The 22,337-nt window shown below is 41.8% G+C and overlaps 1 protein-coding gene across 14 annotated transcripts in view; it reads right to left on the bottom strand.

The window, feature by feature from the left end:
* The window catches only part of TLN2 (talin 2), a 455,280-nt gene that overhangs the window by 205,691 nt on the left and 227,252 nt on the right, over positions 1–22,337 (bottom strand). For 5 of the 14 annotated variants that reach the window (XM_077939528.1, XM_077939523.1, XM_077939530.1 and 2 more), the window contains one exon: positions 7,494–7,633. The exons of the other annotated variants lie outside the window; for them this stretch is intronic. The gene's annotated coding sequence lies outside the window, so the exon portion shown is untranslated. The remainder of the gene's footprint in view (positions 1–7,493; positions 7,634–22,337) is intronic. 14 annotated transcript variants of the gene reach the window in all.

Below are 22,337 nucleotides of genomic sequence, written 5' to 3'. Positions count from 1 at the left end.
TTGAAGTAGGCTGATGAAGTATCATTTTCCTATAGTTAATAAAATAAAGACAGATCAAAAGTCTTACCAATTTCATCAGTGAGTTATGAATAAGATTTGTATTTTCAAATAGCAAAAAAACAAATCAAACTGCAGCCTGGACACATACATATTACTTCATCAAAAGCACAAGGAAGAAACAAACACGTCCCCATGGGAGATGACATGAAACGATGAATTCTCAACAGCACAGTTGAGGACAGTGTTTTAAAGGATTGTTTTAAGATACTGTCACATTTGCTATACCTCCACAACCTGGACTTATTCTTGAAAAACAATTCCAAAAATAAATATAAAACTTAAGATAAAGCTGGAAAAATAACAGAAGAAATGCACAAACCAATCAAAGAGAAACGGGGATAAACAGTAAGAATCTCTAAAGAAATGGTAGGACTAAAGAAACCCCTGAATTGGCAAGGGGCCTCATCAATGGGAATTTGTGCTACAATCTTGTGTCATCTGTCAGCACCAGTCTATAAAACTGATATTCATCTTGTCCTCCAACAGTGCACCTAGCTTAATGCTATGGGCTGAATTGTGTTTCTTCCAAAATTCATATGTTAAGGTCCTAACCCCCAGGACTTCAGACTGCGACATTATTTGAAGATGGCACCTTTACAGAGGCAATCAGGTTAAAATGAGGTCATTCGAGCAGGTCATAATCCAAATTGACTGTTGTCCTTATAAGAAGGAGAAATTTGGACACAAACACACAGGAAGGATGATGTAAAGAGGACAGGAAAAGATGGCCATCTACAAGCCACAAGAGAGGCCTGGAACAGATCCCTCCCTCACAGCCTTCAGATGGAACACCATGACCTTGAACTTCTAGCCTCCAGAACTGTGAGACAATCAGTTTCTGTTATTTAAGCCACCCAATTAGTAGTATTTTGTTAGGGGACAGCCCTGGCAAACTAATCTATTTAGCCAGGCTAAATATGGCCCAATTAGGATATTAATAAGTACAATAAGCCTAAATATAGTTCTTTTAACACAAAATGGCAAGTAGTACAGTTAAATGTAAGTGGTAATCAGTAAAATAATTATAAACGTGTGTGAATATGTAAATATAGGCACAGCTGGGCCTCATACCTATAATCGCATTGACTCAAAGGCTTAGGTGGAAGGAGTGCTTGAGTCCAGGAGTTCAAGAGCAGCCTGGGCAACATAGCAAGACTCTGTCTCTACACAAACTTTTTAAATATAAAAACTAGCTAGGCATGGTGGTGTGAACCTGTAGTCCTAGCTACTTGGGGGCTAAGGCAGGCGGATGGTTTGAGCTCAGGAGTTCAAGGCTGTAGTGAGCTATGATCTTATTACTGCACTGCAGCCTGAGTAACAGAACAAGACAGCATCTCTAAAACAAATAAACAAATATAAGCAAAGATGCAGGTGCTGGTGTAGGCAATGACGTATGCACATGCATATGTATATATTGTGCCCAAGGTCACAAAGCTAGCAAATGATAGGAACAAGACTCTAACCTGGGTATATCTGCCTCCAGGGCCCATGTCTTGCTATAATACCACCATACTGTACCACCTAACAAAACTACATGGCAATTTGAAAATTATCTGTAAGAATAGGATATGATTGATGCTACATAGAATTTAGGGTGCTTCCAGCCAAGTAGGAAAGAGACTATGTTAGCATTTTGTTAGAGTGGCAGAATTATACTTTGTTTCCTATTTGTTTTATTTTGGCTTTTGTTATACTGGAATTAAAATAAATCAATTCAACTGCAACACAAGCCCAGTTTCGGTTACTCTAATACAGATGAAACCAAATAGTGTTTTTCCTTGTCAGATCGCCCCTCCATCATATAAAAAGGGATGGGAAGCACCTCTGTGGAGTCTCCCTCCACATTCAGTACAACCACCTCAAATTGCAGACATAAATATCTAGGGCACAGTATTTTGTGGATATAGAGGGTAAGGTTCAGATTCTGGACCTAGGGGAAGGATACAGGTCAATCTACATCCATTTATCAATAACTTATAATGCATAGGACACTGTACAGATTACTTCAGGAGAATAAACAAGATGGAATAAGGCTGGTCTTGCATTCACGTGGCTTAAACTCTCACAGCAACTCGCACAGAGAGTTGGCAGGTGCCATGTAGTAGACTAGCTGCTGCCTGTGGAGAGAGGAGCCCTGCCTTGCCCTCCGAGAGCTTCCACAGGGCTTGAGGAGGAAAGCAGCAAGCAGTACAGGGTGACAAGTCTGGAATAAGAGCCAGGTCACGCTGATCACTAAAATCCTTCCAACATGTAGTGAATCTAGGATGAAGTCACACCTCTAGGGGTTCAGGTCATTAGGAGTCCTTGAGATTCCTGAAGGACTTTGAGATTATTCTACGGCCTACTCGACCTTCCCAGGCAAGACCTAAGCAGGTGAGATTTAGTCAGAACAGAAATGGCCTCCAGCAGAAGCAAGAGCTGCTCAACCTTAACGCCACCCCTCACAGGGGCACTAGCCCCCAGAACGAGACTATATCCTCCGTTAACTACTTGTTTATTATCATTGACTGCCTAAAAGCAGTGGCAGGGGCTGTCTACAAAGCTGCAACAGTAAGTTTGTATGTAAGATCAGGGGAGAGCACACATAACTTCTAACCAGTGCCCACAGAGACTTCGGAGCCACTCTCTTACTGGTGGTCCAATGGCTGCACCTACTGTGATCCTTGTGGGCTCTCACGTCACCACAGCTCCCGATGAAACTGAGGTTGACAGATTTTATCATCATCTCTAGACAGGAGACTATTAAAAAATACCTCACTATGAAACTATTAAGGTCGGGCATGGTGGCTCATGCCCATAATCCCAGCACTTTTGGAGGCTGAGGCAGGAGGATGGCTTGAGCCCAGGAGTTCAACAGCCTGGGAAACATAGGGAGACCTCGTCTATACCAAAAAACAAAAGAAAAAGAGAGAAAGAAGAGGGAGGGAGGGAAAGACAGACGGAGGGAGGGAGGGAGGGAGGAAGGAAGGGAGGGAGGGAGGAAGGGAGGAAGGAAGGAAGGAAGGAAGGGAGGAAGGGAGGAAGGGAGGAAGGGAGGAAGGGAGGAAGGGAGGAAGGGAGGGAGGGAGGGAGGGAGGGAGGGAGGGAGGGAGGGAGGGAGGGAGGAAGGGAGGAAGGGAGGAAGGGAGGAATCAAACCTGAAAAAATAATGGATGAGTGATTATTTGTGCTAGAGAAGAGACGGCATCTTAAGAATCCACTGAGCAAGCTTCCTCTGTTACGGTTGGCATGTGTCTTCTCCAAAATTCATGTTGACACTTAATCCCCAGTACAACAGTATTAAGAGGTGGGGCCTTTAGGAAGTGATTTGGCTCTGACAAGGCTGAAGTCAGGACAAGGAGAGGAGGCAGAAAGGAGGAGAGAGAGACTGCAACCTGGGAGGTATGAGAAGCTATGGAACTCATAGGAAGCTGCAAGCCAACAGAGTCTATTTTGCTTTTGGGGATCCTTCGATTATATATCCATATTCCCCCAGTTGTTACTATTCTGGGTGAGAAAAGGCTAGCTGAGTATTCCAATGCCTTAGAAAAAAAATGACTTATTCAAATGAAAAACTCTTTTGAGTTTTCTTCTTTTCTATTTACCTTTTGAAAGACATCTAGAAATTTACTGGGGGGAAGACGTCTTTTCATTCCCCCCCACACTCCTCCCCCTCTCTTTAGTGATGAATCTCTTGGTGAACTCGTCTGAATGTCAAAAAGAAAAAGACATCTTCTCAGAAAAATATAAATATTTATAGACAGCATTACTCCATCACCCTGAAATGTTAAACAGAGCTGTTCCTCCATTCTCTTCTTTATTGATTTAGTTATGTGGTACATAATCAGAAAGCAAAAAAAAAAAAAAAAGGTAATGGTGGAACTCAAATCACGAGGTCATGCATCAAATAAATGCAGACCAAAAATCATTCATTAAATCTTGTTGTGATATACCTCCAGAGAGCAGTAACAGAAATAAAAAATCAATGTCAAAACAAACCCAGCCTTGGACCGCTGGAGAGTGGCAGCTCACAGACCTTCCTCTGTGATGAGATGCCCACGTCTGTGGCACTCCTCCTCCTCTGAGGTATGTGCTCTTAGGGCTAAGTCCCACCAGTCTGACCGCAGGGCCAGTGGGAATAGAGTGGGATGTATTTAAAAGCAAAAATCTCAGGGAGTCAAGTCCTCATTCAGCACCAAAAATGTCTGAGTGGCCCTCCTCAACTTTCTCACCGGGTTGTAGCCTAGACAACGTTTAAGGAAGGTAAGTACCTGAGAGGTCATCTAGTCTAAAACCCAAGTTGGTTTTCTGGATCTCTCTTCTGATACCTAAACTCTGGCTTTACCTAAATGACCTGTCCTCTTTCCAAGTGATAGCCAACCTAGTAATAAGCAAAAATGTTGATTAGTTGGTGCCATATTTCCACAGTTTTTCCAATAGTTACAAAATGGCTACTTCTGACAGCAGATGTGATTTTACAGTGTTACAAAAGATCATTCCGGCAGCTCTTGTTATATATGCTATACAACTGACAATAACCCCACCAAATACACAAAAAAGATAATTTCCTGACTTTAAAGACACGGAAGAGATTCTCTAGATTAAGAACAGTGGGAAGAGGATGTTAAAATGATCTATGGCGCCCTCAATTACCTTTAAAATGTTCATATATTTTCTAAGGGATTTTTACAAACCTTCAATGTATTAGGACTCTCAGTTTTAACTGCTGACTGAGGCTTTATCCTAATTATTTTTAAATAGTTTAATATTTGCCTTTTGTTGGGTCCCAAAAACAAAATGAACTCAAAAACACATATTTCAAAAGATTAGCAGAAAATATGGAAAATCAGTATATCAATTATTCTAAAGGGAACTAACATTTTACTGACACTTCATTTGAGCCACACTCTTGCAGACAAAATAAAACTGCTACTCCCCAAGAGCTCATGGCTTCGCTTTACATGGCCCTACCTTGGAATGTAAGGACAACTTTGGAAAATACTTCATTTGGGGGAAAAGCACACAAAACTAACAGATATCAACACAAAAGCGCAGGTCAAAAATAAAAAGCTTTAAAAACAAAATTCACAGTAGGTAACACCAAGACACCTCCTGAAGCTCAGCTTAGGGTTCTTCTCTTAGGAGAAGAATCAAGTTGGAATCAGTATAACCTGGGAACTGCCACAGATGGCTGACATGGAAGCACCATCTCACAGAGAAATGATATCACCATGTACTGATCACACATTATGTGCCAGGCACACAATGTTTATCTCATTTATTTTATCTAAGGCCACAAAAAGCTGGTGACACCAAAGAAGTGGCAGAGGCTAAATGAAATCCACCACCAAAATTTCCTTTTTTATTTTTTTTTTTTTTTTTTATTTTTTTGAGACAGAGTCTCACTCTGTCGCCCAAGCTGGAGTGCAGTAGCGTGATCTCCGCTCACTGCAAGCTCCGCCTTCTGAGTTCACACCATTCTCCTGCCTCAGCCTCCCAAGTAGCTGGGACTACCCGCCCACCACCACGCCCAGCTAATTTTTTGTATTTTTAGTAGAGATGCGGTGGCACCATGTTAGCCAGGATGGTCTCGAACTCCTTACCTCGTGATCTACCCGCCTCGGCCTCCCAAAGTGCTGGAATTACAGGCATGAGCCACTGCGCCTGGCTATTTGTATTTTTTGAAACAGGGTCCCACTCTGTGGCCCAGGCTGGAGTGTGGTGGCGTGATTATGGCTCACTGCAACCTCGAGTGGGCTCAAGCAATCCTCCCACCTCTGCCTCCCAAGTAACTGGGACTACGGGTGTGTGCCACTATGCCCAGATAATTTTTTAATTTTTTTTTTTTAGAGACAGGATCTTACTACATTGTCCAGGCTGGTCACAAACTCCTGGACTCAAGCAATCCTCCTGCCTCGTACCTCCCACCTTGGCCTCCCAAAGTGCTGGGATTACAGGTGAGAGACACTGTGCCCAGACCCACTACCAAATTTTCTGATAAATAAAATAGAAAACTGGGAATTATGCCGTCAAATAGGTTAAGTCTCCAGGATTATCTGGGAAAACTTTGCAGGTATCAGGGCAGGGAATACCTAGAGTGGAAGAAGGTACAGTGCAATATCATTTTATGACCAAATCCCATAAGGTTGCCAGGACTCTCTGCTCTGGTTCTGCCAGCCATATGCAACCTTCTGCTCCAGTGCATGGTCTCAGAACTGCTTGGTACACAGGAATGCTCACCCCTTCTTCTAATCCTAGATCTTAATTATGAGGGTCAAAAATGGAGGCTTAAAATATAGATCTTTCTCTGAAAAAAAGGTCTTTATTTTAGCATAGGCTTAGAAAAGGCATATGATCTCTACTATAATTCATACATGTTTATAATAACTCCATTTAATTCAATGAAACGTTATTGAAGGCCTACTATATATGATGTTCTAAGCATTTAGTATTATTACTTTTGCTCCTGTTTCAAAGGCATTGTGTAAATTGGGCTTTTGCCTAAGCAAGCCACCCTGGGATGCCTACACTGTGAAATCTGAATCTGCTGCTTTAAAAGGGCAGGGAAGCCCCCATAGGTACATGAATAGTTTTAAAACTACAACCATTTTAGCCTTACCCCAGAATTACACAGTGAGTTACTAGTAAAGGAGAAAGAAAATTATAGTCCACACCTTGTTACCAAGACTAAGTAACTGCAATATGAGATTTAAATAGAGCAAAAACCATCAATTAGCATTACTGTTAATCTTAGATTTCTCAGTTAAAGAACCTATGTATGTCAATACAATTATGAAACTCTGATTTCTATACTGGGCCTCTAGAAAAGGAGAATGTTTGCTTCCCATGTTGACAGTCCCTGTGTGATTTTTGCCCTCTTTGTAATTTTCTCTATTGAAAATGAAATTCATAGCATAATTAGAATCGTAATGGATTGAATTCCAATGCTAAAAGTGCACATGACACAGGCAAAGGAAACAGAACATGAGTCCCACCTGGAAAGAATTAAGAGGGTAAAACAAGCAAGCCCAAAACTGCCTAATAAAAATCACTCATTCTGGAAGTTTTAACAAGATGCTTTCTTAAAGAAAGAAAAGAAAAAAGAAAAAATGGGGAAATCAGAAAAGGTAAAGAAAATTAACATACTTGATCCAAATGACGTAACTGCATAATAACCAATATTTAAACTCAAACAAATACAGGTAATTCTAGTATAGCTAAGAGACAAAACCCTCAGCCTGCATGTAGTACTGCTCTTTCGACTTTTAAAATAATGTGTATCACACACAGCAGTTCAATTTCTATATTAGCCTGTAAGAAGCACAAATCAACATTTCACAAGATAATTCTATGTATGATGAATCTCTTTGCTTATCTCAAGGATAATTACAACTGTTAAATGTTACCATTCTAAATATAAGGTAAAAAAAAACACAAATAAAGATTATACTTACCTAATTCCCTCTTTGGCTAGCTCCCCAAATTCACCAACTCCCTCCATCAGGAGCAACAAAGAGACAGCAACACAGAAAGCGAACACCTATCATTTCATCTCCTGATGAAAGCAACTGAGGTGTTTGGGTATAATTCCACCCTACCAAAAGGCAGAACGATAGAGAAAATTTAGTATCTAACCTTCCTTCCTGCACATCCAAGAGGATGGATCATCCCCTTAAGAATTCTCTTTTGCCAAGAAACAAAATGGCCTAACTACTACAACTGCATTAGCCTTCAGTGATAATGAAATTTTAAAAGGCATGTGTAATAAAGGCGTGGCCAGCACAAGCAAGCAAAAAGCAAGACGTTCCTTGATTCTTTTATCATGAGCACTTACCTTAGCCCTTCCTTGCAACCCCCGCAATATAGCTACAATCCTATTTCAGCTGAGCAGAGTTTAAAATACTTATGGTAATGTAACTGGATATCTGCCAAGAGGAAACACCTTGGTATTCGTCCTTGCGCTACAACTAACCCTACACTCCTCAAGTTTCTTCCCTCTGTGTCCACCATCCAGCAAACACAATTTATGCCATCTTCAGTTTCATGCATATGTCAACCTCACACCGGTAGACACAGATATCTGATCCAACTAAAAGCTTACTTTTGTAACCTCCCAAGTAGCAATAAATGGCCCCTTAATAAGAGCTGTGTGTCCTTGGACACATCATCTTGGAGTCTCACATTCCTCCTCTGTGAACTAAATGGTTAGGACCAGGTGATGTCCGAGTGGCTTTCTAGCAGCCCATGCCATCATGTCTAAGGTGCACATCCTAGCGGCTGGCTTGCCCAGATCACGGAAAATGCGAACTTCTGTCTCAGGTTCTTTGTTCAAGTGTCTCAAAAGATTCAGGATATTATATTACAATTAGGGAAGAAAATAATGAAGGGCGGCAGTGAGCATGTTCATTCATTTTCCATACTCAAATCAACAGTGCTTTGGCCCGCCTGGGTCTTTGACTATAATCTTCCAGGGGGCGAGAGATCACATCCTGGCAGATGTCAGTAAACTATTTATGCTATTATTCCAGGCAAAATGAACCTGAAATACCTATTTTTGGTTTTTATTTTGTTTGTTCAACTGGATGAAAAGCAACAAACATAACTGTTTATATTTTCCTAAGCACTGAGAACACAACTCCAGAAAATGCAAGATAGAATTGCTGACCTATAAAATTATTTGAAAGTTAACAATTTGAAAAGCCTCAAATGCAAGACCAGCTCCTATTAAAATGTCTTCTATGTACCTACATTTGCTAATCTGTCATGTATATCGTTGTGTGTGCCATAATCCCAAATGCTTGCAAATCATTAAGATGAATGGCTTGAAGTCAAGAGTATAGGAAGACTCTCAAACTTGCCCTTTGGCCCACGGGAGAAGGTGGCATCTGCCTAGTGTTTGAGGACAGATTTAGGACAGATTTCATAGGGAACTCGGGCCCTACCCCACCTATAGCCTCAACAACCCCAGCCTCCCTCTATTGCACATTCACACAGGAGTGGGCCTACAGTTCTTCCTCCAGCATCCATTCCCATCTGCCCACTCAGATCTCTGCCTTCTTCAGCAAAATAATATCACCAGAGCACAGTCTGAAAGCCAGGCTGGCAACACAGAAGCCCACAAATGCCTGGATTTGAAAGAGTCTTATTCTCTAAAAAGACAGGTGGTTCTATTTAAAATTCTACTCTGGCCATTGGCATCAACCCATGCTTCACCCTCAGCCTCCAACACATATGCTGCGGGAGTTCCCGTCCTCCCCCTGCCCTCGCCTGCGTGCAGTAGCCTAACTGTTCCCAGCCGCTGCGGGCTTCCTCTTGGCTCTGTAGCAGCATCATTTTCTAATAGCATGGATGCAGAAACCTCCAAGACCATCTCATAGCAAAAGGCATATCCCCATATTTCTTGCTGTAACCACAGCCTATGCCTTCTTACCTTTAATTCAATTATAAGGATGAATTAATTTGGTCTCTGGTACCAAAAAACCCTCAGCTTACACTGCAGCCACCAGAGTCCAACCATACCCTAGTGGAGGGGACTCCACAACTGGCCACAGCATTGAAAGGTTCCAGGGGTGATCAAGATGACTCCACCTTGGCCAAGCTTTCCTAAAGGGTTCACTCAGCCTTGAGTAACCAGAAAAGTAGGTCATGGGCCTGAGTCATAGTCTGAAGCCCCATGTGCACATTCAGTAGTGAAGAACCAAGCCCCACAGTTATGTGTGGTTTGCAAGATGCAAGCAACATTTGCAGATGGGTCCTCCCGCCACTTCCCCCATCAATACCCTTACATCAGCTTTGACTACCAGCACAATGACAACACACACCCCTGCATCCTCCAGTCATCCTGAAAGCCCAACAACATTCCCGTCAGGCAGTCAAAAAATAAAAGTAAAAAAAGAGAAAGTGAAAGCAATCTAAGACATTATTAGTACAAGCAGCTTTTAGGTCACCATGCTCCAGCGAACCAAGGCAATAGCCTCTGATTAAGACAGGCTTAATTGTTCTTAGCTGCATTTTTTTTTTCTTATTTGGTCAGTAGCTGTCATACTGATATGGTGTTACTAGTCTTTAACCCTACTTTTTAAAGCAAGACTCTCTTTGCCCTTAGTGCCATCATGTGCTTATGTACATAATTGTGCACGCACACACAGACACCCCCACACCCCTCTGACATCACAGAATGGACGACTGAGGAATTAAGTCAGCACTCCAGTGCTTTTAAGAAAAATGTGTTAAGACAACCTGACAAAGAAGCAGAGGAAAACCATCAAAGCTTATCTATCTCTTCCTTCTCTGCTCTTGTCTTTTAACTGGGATATTTTCTTTCGTATCTACACCTAAAAGAGAAAATCTTATGCCTTTCAATGTCAACAATGAATGACGAAGCTCCTGAAACAAAGCTGTAAAACAGCACACTCACGTATCCTATCACCAATGAGACCTTCCCACTTCAAGGCTTCCCAGGGACAGAACACTCCGTCCATCTGTAGGGACCCAGGATGGGATTCAGTCAGAAGGGCAGTGGTGGCTTACTCTATCAGCTGAGAAGCAGGGAACTTCTGGCAGTGCTACGTAACTTTTAAATCCATCAGGAAAATAATATTGCAAGCCAGCTAAGACTAATTTTCTCAAACTTGGTACAAATATGAAAAAACATGACCACATGCAAAGAGCCTGCAAAGGTGCAAGCCAAACAGCATGGATCTTCCTGGATCTAATGAAGATTGGAGTTAACTGGCCATTTAAAACCAACACTAATATATTATTTCTGAGTGGAATACAAAACTCACATGTAGCTCCATTATCAAACCACTCGGAGCAGGCCCATCGTCAGGCCCATGTGAGGCACTTGATCCCCTGTGCTCCTCTGCAGTTAAGGATACAGTGAAAATCCTGAATCCTAGCCATCATGCAGTTGACAACAAAAGGAAAAAGTACAGTAGTATCTAAAGCAAAGAACCAACTAAGGGCAGATCTGACCTCAGCAGTGAGTTTAACGGGTCACTCCTCAATGGAATGACAAAGCAACTCATCTTCCAAAATCAAGAGTCCATATGCCTTTCTCTCATATTCTGCTATCTCACCGAACTTATTCTCACCTCCAAATGAAATACATAAACCTTCAAGCCTATAATCCCAGCACTTTGGGAGGCCGAGACGGGCGGATCACGAGGTCAGGAGATCGAGACCATCCTGGCTAACACGGTGAAACCCCGTCTCTACTAAAAATTACAAAAAACTAGCCGGGCGAGGTGGCAGGCGCCTGTAGTCCCAGCTACTCGGGAGGCTGAGGCAGGAGAATGACGTAAACCCGGGAGGCGGAGCTTGCAGTGAGCTGAGATCCGGCCACTGCACCCCAGCCTGGGCAGCAGAGTGAGACTCCGTCTCAAAAAAAAAAAAAAAAAAAGAAATACATAAACCTAAAAGAAACAGTAAAACCAAAGGGAAATAGGTTCTGGATCAAGTGGAAAACTATCTGATAATGATCAACTTGCTAAGAAACAAAGGATTAGAAGGAAATGTATGTTTTGAGTTTTGGGCCAAATAAATGTTAACAGTAATTCCAGGGAATACTGTCAATACCAAATGGTGATCTCAGTTGGGATGACATAGATTAGCTATGATTTAAACTTTAATTTAGGTACGATGCATTCTCATTCCATAAAGGTCTATGATTTCATATAAGAACCACAGAGTAAACTTAGAATCATTATCTCAGCAATACTGCAAAAGTATGCTCATGAATGTAAGTTGGTTTTGGTAGATGAACCCATCACTAGATCACTGGATCAGCTATGTAAGAGACACTACCTTTCTCTTTGACTTACGAGCTATGAGATTTTCAACGATTTCCCGCACATGTCAAACCAATAGCTCCCTTCATGCTTAGCCATGGACAATCATCTGAAAAATAATTCTAAAGTGCTACACTACCTATAAACGCACACTTGGTTTAGGATGTGCTGTCCCAAAGAGCTTTTGTTTTTATGAATACAGTAATGTTTCATTCTTTTCTATTCCCAAACAGATTAATCGGTACAGGACTTAGTTAAAATCTCCACTGCCCGTTCAGTTACTCCACATGGATATTAAGCAAAGTAAATCCACTTAGTGACTACACTGTGAGGACTGGAGGCCACGCTGATCACCCTGATTAGCCCTGTCGGCTGGAGTAAGAAAGACAGGCTGGCACTCAGGGCCAGCTGTGCGGGGCACACAGACAGATGATGGGCAACATCGATGGGCTCTGAGCAATTGGTCTGGGCAGTGATGGATGCTATGTCGACAGCTTAGAGTGTCATTACAGATACAGAACTGGCCCAAGAGAAACCCAAACTCTCTCTTATTTTATTAAGATAAAGTTGGAGTTTCCATGACACAGTGCAGGACCAAGGCAGTTTTTCTCTCTTTTATCACTGACTTAGGCACAAAACAAAACAAAATCAACGTATATATTAAATAAGAATAAGGCAACTTAACTCAGTGAATGTATGTGTAAGACAGATTATAAAACACCATGTCTGCATTTTTTAAATTATGAACAGGATGTATAAAAATTTTCAGTCAATACACGTAAAAAATTATTTAATCCATATTAATTATAAAAAGTTGTTTCAGGACAGAGAGGAGAGTCACGGTTGTCTCTGTGTCCCCTTCATGAATATCAAGGGGCAAGTGCCTAATACATAACAGGACAGATCACACATCAGTTTCCACCCTACAGACTGGACTGAAAGAGATTGGGTGCCAGGTATTCCCCACTTGTCTGGACCAGGAGTCCCTCCAAATTTGCAACTACATGGCTGAAAGCAGCAACCATCCCCCCGCAAAATCCCCAACTTTTACAGATACACACACACACTTACACCCTTTTCCACTTCTTTCCTTCTGTAGCTCAAAAGGTTCTACTAATTATCTCATTGTATCACCTGGAGTGAGTCATTTTAATTTTCTGATCCTCAGTTTCCAAATTAAGATTAATAATCACTTTCACATTAATACTACCAAGGCCTACAAAGCACAGGATTACTCTGAAGAGTAAATCAAACTGGTAATTTTCCCTCTGCACACACCACCCTCCCGCCAACCACCCCCCCCCCACCCCCCCAGGGTTTAGTCCTTCAGACCAAGAAAAGCCTGGCTCATGTATGGCACTGCCTGGGAAGCATGGGAGAGCATGATTTTTTTCTACTGGATACCAGCAAGATTATCCTAAATGTGCACAAATGACATCTACACTAGCAGAGTGATTCTCCATTCCAAATTGGTTTTATGTCCCGAGGTCCTGAGGCCATCTGTGTTGGGGGGACCCTTTGGTAGAATTAGCTAGAAATTCTGTGTGGAAAAATCTCCCACATTTCGCCATTCTTTTTTAGTACCTGCTAATGCAAGAGCTACTAGTAACTACTGCGGAGTAATGATGTTCCATTTATATTGGGCCAACCCCGTCGTGGTCAGGGAGCTCGTCACAGCAAATAAGAGGGACCCTGTTCCAAGAAATATGGACAAATAACATGATGTTGAAGTGCAAGACTGTAGGAGCTCAGTAACATTTCTCAACCTTGTAAGTACCTCTGCCACATATCACTGCTGCGCAATTGAGTTTCACAGCATGAGGGCCTGAACTTATCCGGATTTAAACTTCTAGTACACATTTGAGAACACAGGGCTGGGGGCACAAAGTTGGAGGGCCTGAATCAATGCCAGCAAGATACTGTGTATGTATCTCTATTGACCAAGAGAATCATTTCTCCTTTAAAAGATGCTCTTTTTTTTGCTCTCAGTATCTGTGTATCGACTTTACTTTCTACTCACCCTAATAGTGTGAACTAGCATATTGTGCCCCAAATGCTATGGTTCCCAGTAAACTTTCCAGAGGACACGGCCGTACAATATCATCCTGCATCCTTTGCAAGGCTTTCAAATTTGTTGATGCTCTAACCTGAATCTTTGAGTGCTGATAAAGGTAAACAAATAAATATAATACTTCATAGACACAGTTTGTTCCTTAAGTCCCAAGGTGCTGTAAGAGGCAGGTTTCAGGAATCTGAAAATTCATTTTGGGGCCAGATGTGGTGGTACACACCTATAATCCCAGCACTTTGGGAGGCCAAGATGGGAGGATCGCTTGAGCCCATGAGTTTGAGACCTCCTGAGCAACATGGCAAGATCACGTCCCTACAAAAAAATTTTTTAAAAATTAGCCAGGCATGGTGGCACACTCCTGTAGTGCCAGCTATTAGGGAGGCTGAGGTAGGAGGACTGCTTGAGCCCAGGAGGCTGAGGCTACAGTGAGCTGCGTTCATGCCACTGCACTCCAGCTTGGGCAACAGAGAGAGAGAAAAAAAGAAAAAGGTGTTGGTGGCGGGGAGGGGGAGGGAGACAGAGAGAGAGGTGGGGGACAGAGGGAGGGAGAGAGAGAGAGAGTATGAATATGAATATGAGTATGAATATACGAATGAATTCACTTTGACAACAACAAAAGCAGTAGGCAGGTCATTTCCAAAGGTTCAGATTAAAGACCATGGAAACTTCTTCCAGTGGTATAGGATTCTGGGAAATTTGCTTATATATTGACCAAATTAAAATGAAAGGTGCACCAGACACAGGAACATTTTGCACATGGGAATTCTTGCTGCACTGATTATAAACATTGCAGTTTAAAACCTCGATAAGGATTAACTGAGGCCAGGGGTTTGAGACTAGCCTTGGCAGTATAGTAAGATCCTGTCTCTACAAAACATAAAAATAAAAAAAAACAGCTGGTGTGGTGGAACCCAGCTGTAGTCCCAGCTACTCAAGAAGCTGAGGTGGGAGGATTGCGTGAGCCTGAGAGTTTGAGTCTGCAGTGAGCCATGAGCAGGCCACTGCATTCCAGCCTGGGCAACAGAGCAAGACCTCCATCTCTAAAAATAAAAATAAAACCTAGATAAACTGGGGATACCTAAAGCTGAAGGTCAAGGGGAGACTGACCTTCAATCTCTGCCATTTTGGACTGGTTGTTGCATTAGTTACCCAGAGCTTTAAAAAAAACAAAAACAAAAACAAAAACCCACAAATGTGGTGTCCTAAAACAATAGGAATTTGCTCTCTCGTAGCTAGAGGCACCAGAAGCCTGAAATCCAGGTGTCAGTGGGACCACGCTACCCTCCAAGGCTCTAGAAGAATACTTTCTTTCTCCTTTCAGCTTCTGGGGGGCTCCGTCTTCACCTGCCATTCTCCTCCATGTGTTTGTGTGGCCTCTCCTCTTCCTACAAGGACACCAGTCATCAGATTCCAGGCCCACCCTAATCCACTATGATCTTATCTCCATTCTTAACTAGTTATACCTGCAAAAACTATTTCCAAATAAGGTCACGCTCTGAGGTTTCAGGCAGACACAATTTTGGCAGGGGGCAGGTGGGACACAGTACTCAACCCGCTAGAGTTGTTAATGAAAGATTGAGTGAAGCTCTTATGGCAAGAGTTCTCTTGATATAAAAATACTTTCTGAGGGGCCGGGCGCAGTGGCTCAAGCTTGTAATCCCAGGACTTTGGGAGGCCGAGACGGGCGGATCACGAGGTCAGGAGATCGAGACCATCCTGGCTAACACGGTGAAACCCCGTCTCTACTAAAAATACAAAAAACTAGCTGGGCGAGGTGGCGGGCGCCTGTAGTCCCAGCTACTTGGGAGGCTGAGGCAGGAGAATGGCATAAACCTGGGAGGCGGAGCTTGCAGTGAGCTGAGATCCGGCCACTGCACTCCAGCCTGGGCCACAGAGCGAGACTCTGTCTCAAAAAAAAACAAAAAACAAACAAACAAAAAAAACTTTCTGTAGAATTATAAAGATGCAGAATGCCATCTATACAGCTCTCACAAACTGGAGGATGCAGCATTTGTGCTAGCTCCTCTAAGGAGAGAAACTGGAGGTGAACTATGAGAATGAGCATGGCCACTCCAGCAGCTTCTCCAACACCTCACTCTTCTCTAACAGAGCAGAGCTGTGTCGTCAGAGCCAAACATAGAAAGTAAGTGGCATTCTTCAGAAAAAACATGCATACTGCCTCCCTCCTTTCACCTCCAATCCAAGAAAGACTTGTAGCCAACATATACTGTTTTGAGGAGAAAAAAAATAAATAAATAAAACCTAGATTCACTGCTATGCTTAGTTAAAAAAAAAAAAATCAAACATTTCAGCTCCAAGCAACATAAATTAATCCAAACTGAGAACAGAAAACAGGGCATAGAACAGGCCACAGACAGAAACGCTGATTTGTTTTCCAACTTATTCTGCAAAAATGAAAGGCACAACTATTCCATCCCATAAACGAGTTTATATGGTGTGAGTTTAGCTTATAACATTAGCAGCAACTCAAGAAGGAAAGCCATTTTAACAATGCACATTTTCTAACTGAAACTTTGTTCTGTACACATAAAGCCAGAGAAGGTTTTCAACATCTCCAGCACAATATTTCACTCTAAAAACCAACACATCAGGAGAAACAAACTGGAAAGCTTCAGAAAACCCTTACACATCTGCAAATTCTCTAGGCTTGAGGAATCAACCACCTTCATAGTAACTAAAAGCATTTTTAAGAAGGAAACCGTCAAAGGTCTGACTCACTCAGCTCCGTTGACGCTGTCATTCCTTCTTCCAGGGGATGGACAGAGACGCACGCCCTCATCAGTATAATAGTCATGACAAGCAGTACCTGGCTGGTACCCTCGGCTTTAGTGAAAATCTGTGTCTCATGATCACCTCCCCAAAACACACGCAGAAGCCCTTTAACATACAAACAGCTCACAATGACAACATCCAAGTCCTCTGACCAGGAGCTCCCACTGAGTCCTCTGTTAATACTCAGGGGTCCACAGTTTCAGTCATCAACTCAGGGTAACAAGTGCGGGTGTCCTCCGCCAGGCAGACTTTCTGTCGTGGAAGAGTGTAGAGTGGGAAGAGAGGAATTAGGTAAAAATAACATTACAAATCTTGTACCAGAAAATAGTCAGTGAAGTTGAACAGAATACCTAAACAAAAATGGATGAAAGAATAGGAGACAATTTTCAAACTAAATTCCAAATCACATGTAACACTAAAAATAATTCCCAGGGTCTTGGGCCACTATGATCCACCTGGCTATTATTGAAGAAACCAAACACATATCTCACGAATTGCCTGAGGCTGGGCGCAGTGGCTCTTGCCTATAATCTCAACACTTTGAGAGGCCGAGGCAGGGTGATCATTTGAGCCCAGGAGTTCAAGACCAACCTAGGCTATATAGTGAGATTCTGTCTCTACCAAAAAAAAAAAAAAAATTGCCTGAATGATGAATCACTTGGATAGCTCAAGCTTCCTTCAAGAGTCTTCTTTCCTTTCAGAAAGGAATTTTTAACTGGAAGACTACAGTTCTGCTTCCAGTTTCATACTTTAAATACTACAGAATATGTTTCTCCTAAACATCAGAAGGTATAAATTCCTTCTTTTACATCTTCAGCACTAACCTCCTCCTCCTCTATGCATTTGATTTAGAAGCAAAAAGCAAAAAGAACAGAAACTCCAACAGAGAGCCACTCAGTGTAGCAGACACTTCAAATAGGCAGGCGCTGCCATGGCACCTGATTCAACAATCAGAGGTGCAGGGTGGCAGCGGGGCTGAGGCCTTATGAGATGGCATCTCTGATCGGGGTGGTGACCACCAAAACAGGGAGCTCACAGAGGCAGAAGAAAGAGGGTGACAGTGGCCAGTGTACCCCCCGCTTCTGTTACAGTCATGTTTCTTGTCTGCTAATAGCTCCTTATAAACGTGCAATCAAGGATAGGTGAGTGCCTTGGCATATCAGATTAGGAATGTAAAACATCAACATCGCTGGGCCAGACTGAGATGCCAAAACCAGAAAGTGATCACCAAGGAGTCCAAGGAATGGTTCCAGGAGCAGCCCATGCCAAAGTCACTGTGGTCATCTTCAGACGGACCCTCTGGTCTCACCCATAATGCAGAGGTGGCAAAACAGACTTGGCCTGGCTAACTTCTGCCTTCTGCTTGGACATGTGTCAGCTGCTGTACAATTTTTCCAAATGCATAAAGATGACAGGCAAAAAAGAAAGCAGCTGACCCCACTCCTGAGAATGCCTATGCACTGTGATTTTTAATGGACATTCTGAACAATCTGAGCTCCATGAAGCCTTGCATTCAATGCCAAACCCCAACAGGGATGTTTTACAGACATGCAGCATTGCATGGCGGTCTCTTTTTCTATTAGAGCTATTAGAAAATCCTGCATGAAGACACGCATGCAGACACCACCTTCCACTCCATCAGAGCCAGGCCAGATGGCAAGGATCACACCAGTCACAGGCAGGAACATGTCATCTCTGCACTGCTCATTTGAGAAAGCAATTATTATTTATCAAATGCTTTCTAATAAGAGACTAACAAGGCAATTCAAACTACGTTTTTAAAAAGCGATCACGAAAACACTTTTTTTAAGGAAAGGTTGAATATAATGATGTTAAGAAGCAAACAGACAAATGTCCAGATGAGACAGCAAAGGCTCTCTTGACTCCACGTGAGGTTCCCAGTGAAATTACCCACTGAATACAAAAGCTGGGGAGAAACTCACACCACGACTAGGAGCCTAGGCTACACTCCATCTGGAGATACTTATTTCAGAAGAAAATAGGCTAGGTGCAGCGATGCATGCCTGTGATCCCAGCACATTGGGAGGCTGAGGCAGAAGGATCGCTTCAGGTGAGGAGGTTGAGGCTGCAGTGATTCATGATCAAGCCACTACCTTCCTGAATGGGTGACAGGACAAGACCCTGTCTCCCAAACAAGAAGAAAGAAGAAGAAAATGTATTGAAAATAGTAAACTGTTGAAAAGATGGAAACTTGTTTGCCAGACAGTAACACCAACTTATAAAGCCAAAAATAATTACATCCTCAGGCTGTACAGGACAGACAAATAAAACAGACATGACATAAGAGCATATACAGTGTTCATACGTGCATTCGTATAACCCAACTATCATAGTCACACTGGGAAAGGTCTAAGTAAAAACAGTGCAAGAGAAAATCACAAAGAGGTTTCACAAGAGAAAATGTGAAAAGGTAAAGTTAAGTCAAAAGGTAAGTAATAAACTGTGAAAATATTTTTGCAGAAAATGACAAAAGGTTACTATGTACCACAGAGATACCATCTAGAGCTTAAAAGCTTAGTAAAAAAATAAAACAAGTATCACGATAAAAAATAGTTAAAGGACAGTAATAAAAATTTCACAAAAGAACAAACGCAAACGGCAAGGAAATAGATACAAAAAAAAGTTTATCCTCCAAATACAAATCCAAACAAGATATTCTCTATCATCTTAGCAGGAGTCTGAACACTCATCATGCTGGCAAGAAATATGGAGAAACCCACACAGTCCCCTCCAGAGAGGCACCACATTTTCGGCAGTCAATATGGCAATATTATTCAAGGGTCATAAATATGATGAGACTCCTTTGATTGATAATTTCATTTCTAGGAATTTACTGAGATAAATAAAGATAAACGCGAGTGTTTATGTTCCAAGATATCCATCACTGCTTTGTTCATAAGCAGGATACGAAATGATGTAAACTACACACATACACACGGGCATATGCACATAAAAGACTAAAAGAAAATCTACCTAAATGTTAAGAGTACCTTGTATTAAGATCTGGCTTTACAAATGATTTCTAGTTTGCTGTGTTTTGATTTCCTACAAGAGGCATATACAGTAGACAATCTCATAATCAAGCTCTGCTTAACCAATTTGCCAAATTAAAAGTCATTCTTCAGCGGGTGGGCTGCACCCACCATTACATGGTAGGCCTGCTATAGTAGTGAGTTCTCAAACCCATTCAGACCAGTTGTATTTATTGTGCAATTGCATATTTAAAAATGCTATGGGCTAAAGAAGTATGAGCGCAAAAAGAAAGAATTGCTGATCCTATGAAAACTCAATACAATGCTTTGTGTGCATTGCTAAAAAAGAAAATTACTGCCAAATTAGGTGAGGGCCAGACATCTGTCAATAGATTGAGAGAATTTTTTTAAGTATAAAGAAGCCTATTGTCAGATGACTTTTCAAATATCTTTTAAATTCACATTTCTCTTTAAAGAACCCCAAAACAGGGCAGGCGCGGTGGCTCACGCCTGTAATCCCAGCACTTCGGGAGGCCCAGGCAGGCAGATCACCTGAAATCAGGAGTTCGAGACCAGCCTGGCCAACATGATGAAACCCCATCTCTACTAAAAATATAAAAATTAGCCAGGCATGGTGGTGAGCGCCTGTATTCCCAGCAACTCGGGAGGCTGAGGCTAGAGAATCGCCTGAACCTGGGAGACGGAGGCTGCAGTGAGCTGAGATCCTGCCACTGCACAAACTAAAAACTGTACACTCTACAGCACAGGAGTCAATTGGGACAGAAAGATGGTGGAGAAGTCATAAGAAACACATTCAGAGACATATGTTGAAGACATACATATTTTTTAGGTCAAAACGTAAATGCCTATGTTTTAGTTTAAAACTTTTTACAATTCTCAGTTTTAACTTCTCTCAATAAAAATTACAATTATTTTAGCACTAATTATAAATCTAGTCATGTCAAAAAACGTGGCTTCCTTCGCAGTCCTTTTACAACGAAGAAATGAATGTTCTTTTGAGCAGAGAGATGGCAGGATAGGGAGATGGAAAGGGAGGAAAGAGTGAGAAAACTATGTGTGTGTGTGTGTGTGTGTGTGTGTGTGTGTTTACTTTTTAAAGAGTAGAGGGCCACTTAGATACACAAGCAGCAAAATTGAAAGTTTACAAAAACTTTTAGGATAGTTGATGCTGTAATGACTAATTATAAAGTCAGTGCAGTGATTACAAAATCCCTTACCTGCCACAGAAGATTTGATCAAAAGACAGAAAAGTTTTTAATTCAAATTCTCTTGGATGTATCGTTCCCCCAAAATCCTAATAAATCGCTACAAGTTCCAAAAGAAAACAAAATAGCTAATAATTCAGTAAATGTTTATGAAAATTCGCTGATAAATTTTGAGCTATAGCAGCACAGCAAATCCTATTGGTTTTTTGTACAGTAAGCCTGATTTTTTAAAAGCACTCATTTTTTGAGTCATAATTTATATACAATAAACTGCACATATTTATAGAACACAAGTAAGTTTCAGTATATGTATATACTTGTAAAACCATCCTGATAATCACATTGACGAACACAGCCATTAGCTCCAAACGTTTTCCTATGCCTCTTTGTAAATCAGCTTCCCCTCAGCTCTTGCTTTCCACTCTCCTCTGGCAATCATTCATCTGTTTCCTGTCACTATCCATTAGTTTGCATTTTTCCAGAATTTTGTTTAAAAGGAACTATATAGTATACACTCTTTTCTTTTTGGCGGGAGGGGGGGGGAGGCTGGCTTTGTTACTCGGCGTAATTATTTTGAGATTGATCCCTCTTGTTGCATATGCTGATAGATCATTTGTCTTTCATGCTTAGTCTTAGTCCCCTGAACAGACACAACATGATTTCTCGATCCTTCCACGTGTGGATGGACATTTGGGTAGTTTGGGGTTATTACAAATAAAGCTCATGGTAAAGAGTGCATGTATCCAATAATCTGCCTTGGACGTTCACGTGTAAGTCTTTACAAGGATGTGGCTTATGTATTTCTCTTGGGTAAATGTCAAGCAGAATCGCTAGGACACATGATAGGTGCATGACTAATTTTTGGAAGAAACTGCCATACTGTTTCCCAAAGAGGTTGTACCATTTTCCATTCTCACCCGCAGTGTACATGAGTTCCATTTACTCCGCAAGAGCTGTATGAGTGTTTGATAGGACATGGGATGCCCTGTCCATGCAACATATACTAAGTACAGGTTTGTCTACTTTCTAGGAACTGGACAGAAGTTGACCATTCTAAATAATTATAAAGGTGTATTTTTAATTTCTGCCCTCTCCCTGTAACACAGACTATAATAAAAGTATCAAAATAGATCAAAAAGAACGAAATACATTTACTGAGTGTTTACCATATACCTGAATCTATGTATTCCATCCATCTTGTAAATACCATACAACAAGCCCCTAAGGGTAGATACTAAAATTGAGCCATCAAATCCATTTTACAGGCAAGAAAACTGAGGACAAATAAATTACCCATGGTCACTGAGCTACTAGGACCAGGATTTGAACCCAGAAGTCTGAACACTGCCCTAGCTCTTAACTACTCCTCTATCCTCTTTGGGAGGTCAAGGCAGGAGGATCACCTGAGGTCAGGAGTTCGAGA

This window comes from Macaca mulatta, chromosome 7 (genome assembly GCF_049350105.2).
Source record: "Macaca mulatta isolate MMU2019108-1 chromosome 7, T2T-MMU8v2.0, whole genome shotgun sequence".
NCBI classification, from domain to species: Eukaryota; Metazoa; Chordata; class Mammalia; order Primates; family Cercopithecidae; genus Macaca; species Macaca mulatta.
The sequence above is the reverse complement of the archived record's forward strand: the minus strand, read 5'-3'. Positions and strand labels throughout refer to the sequence as shown.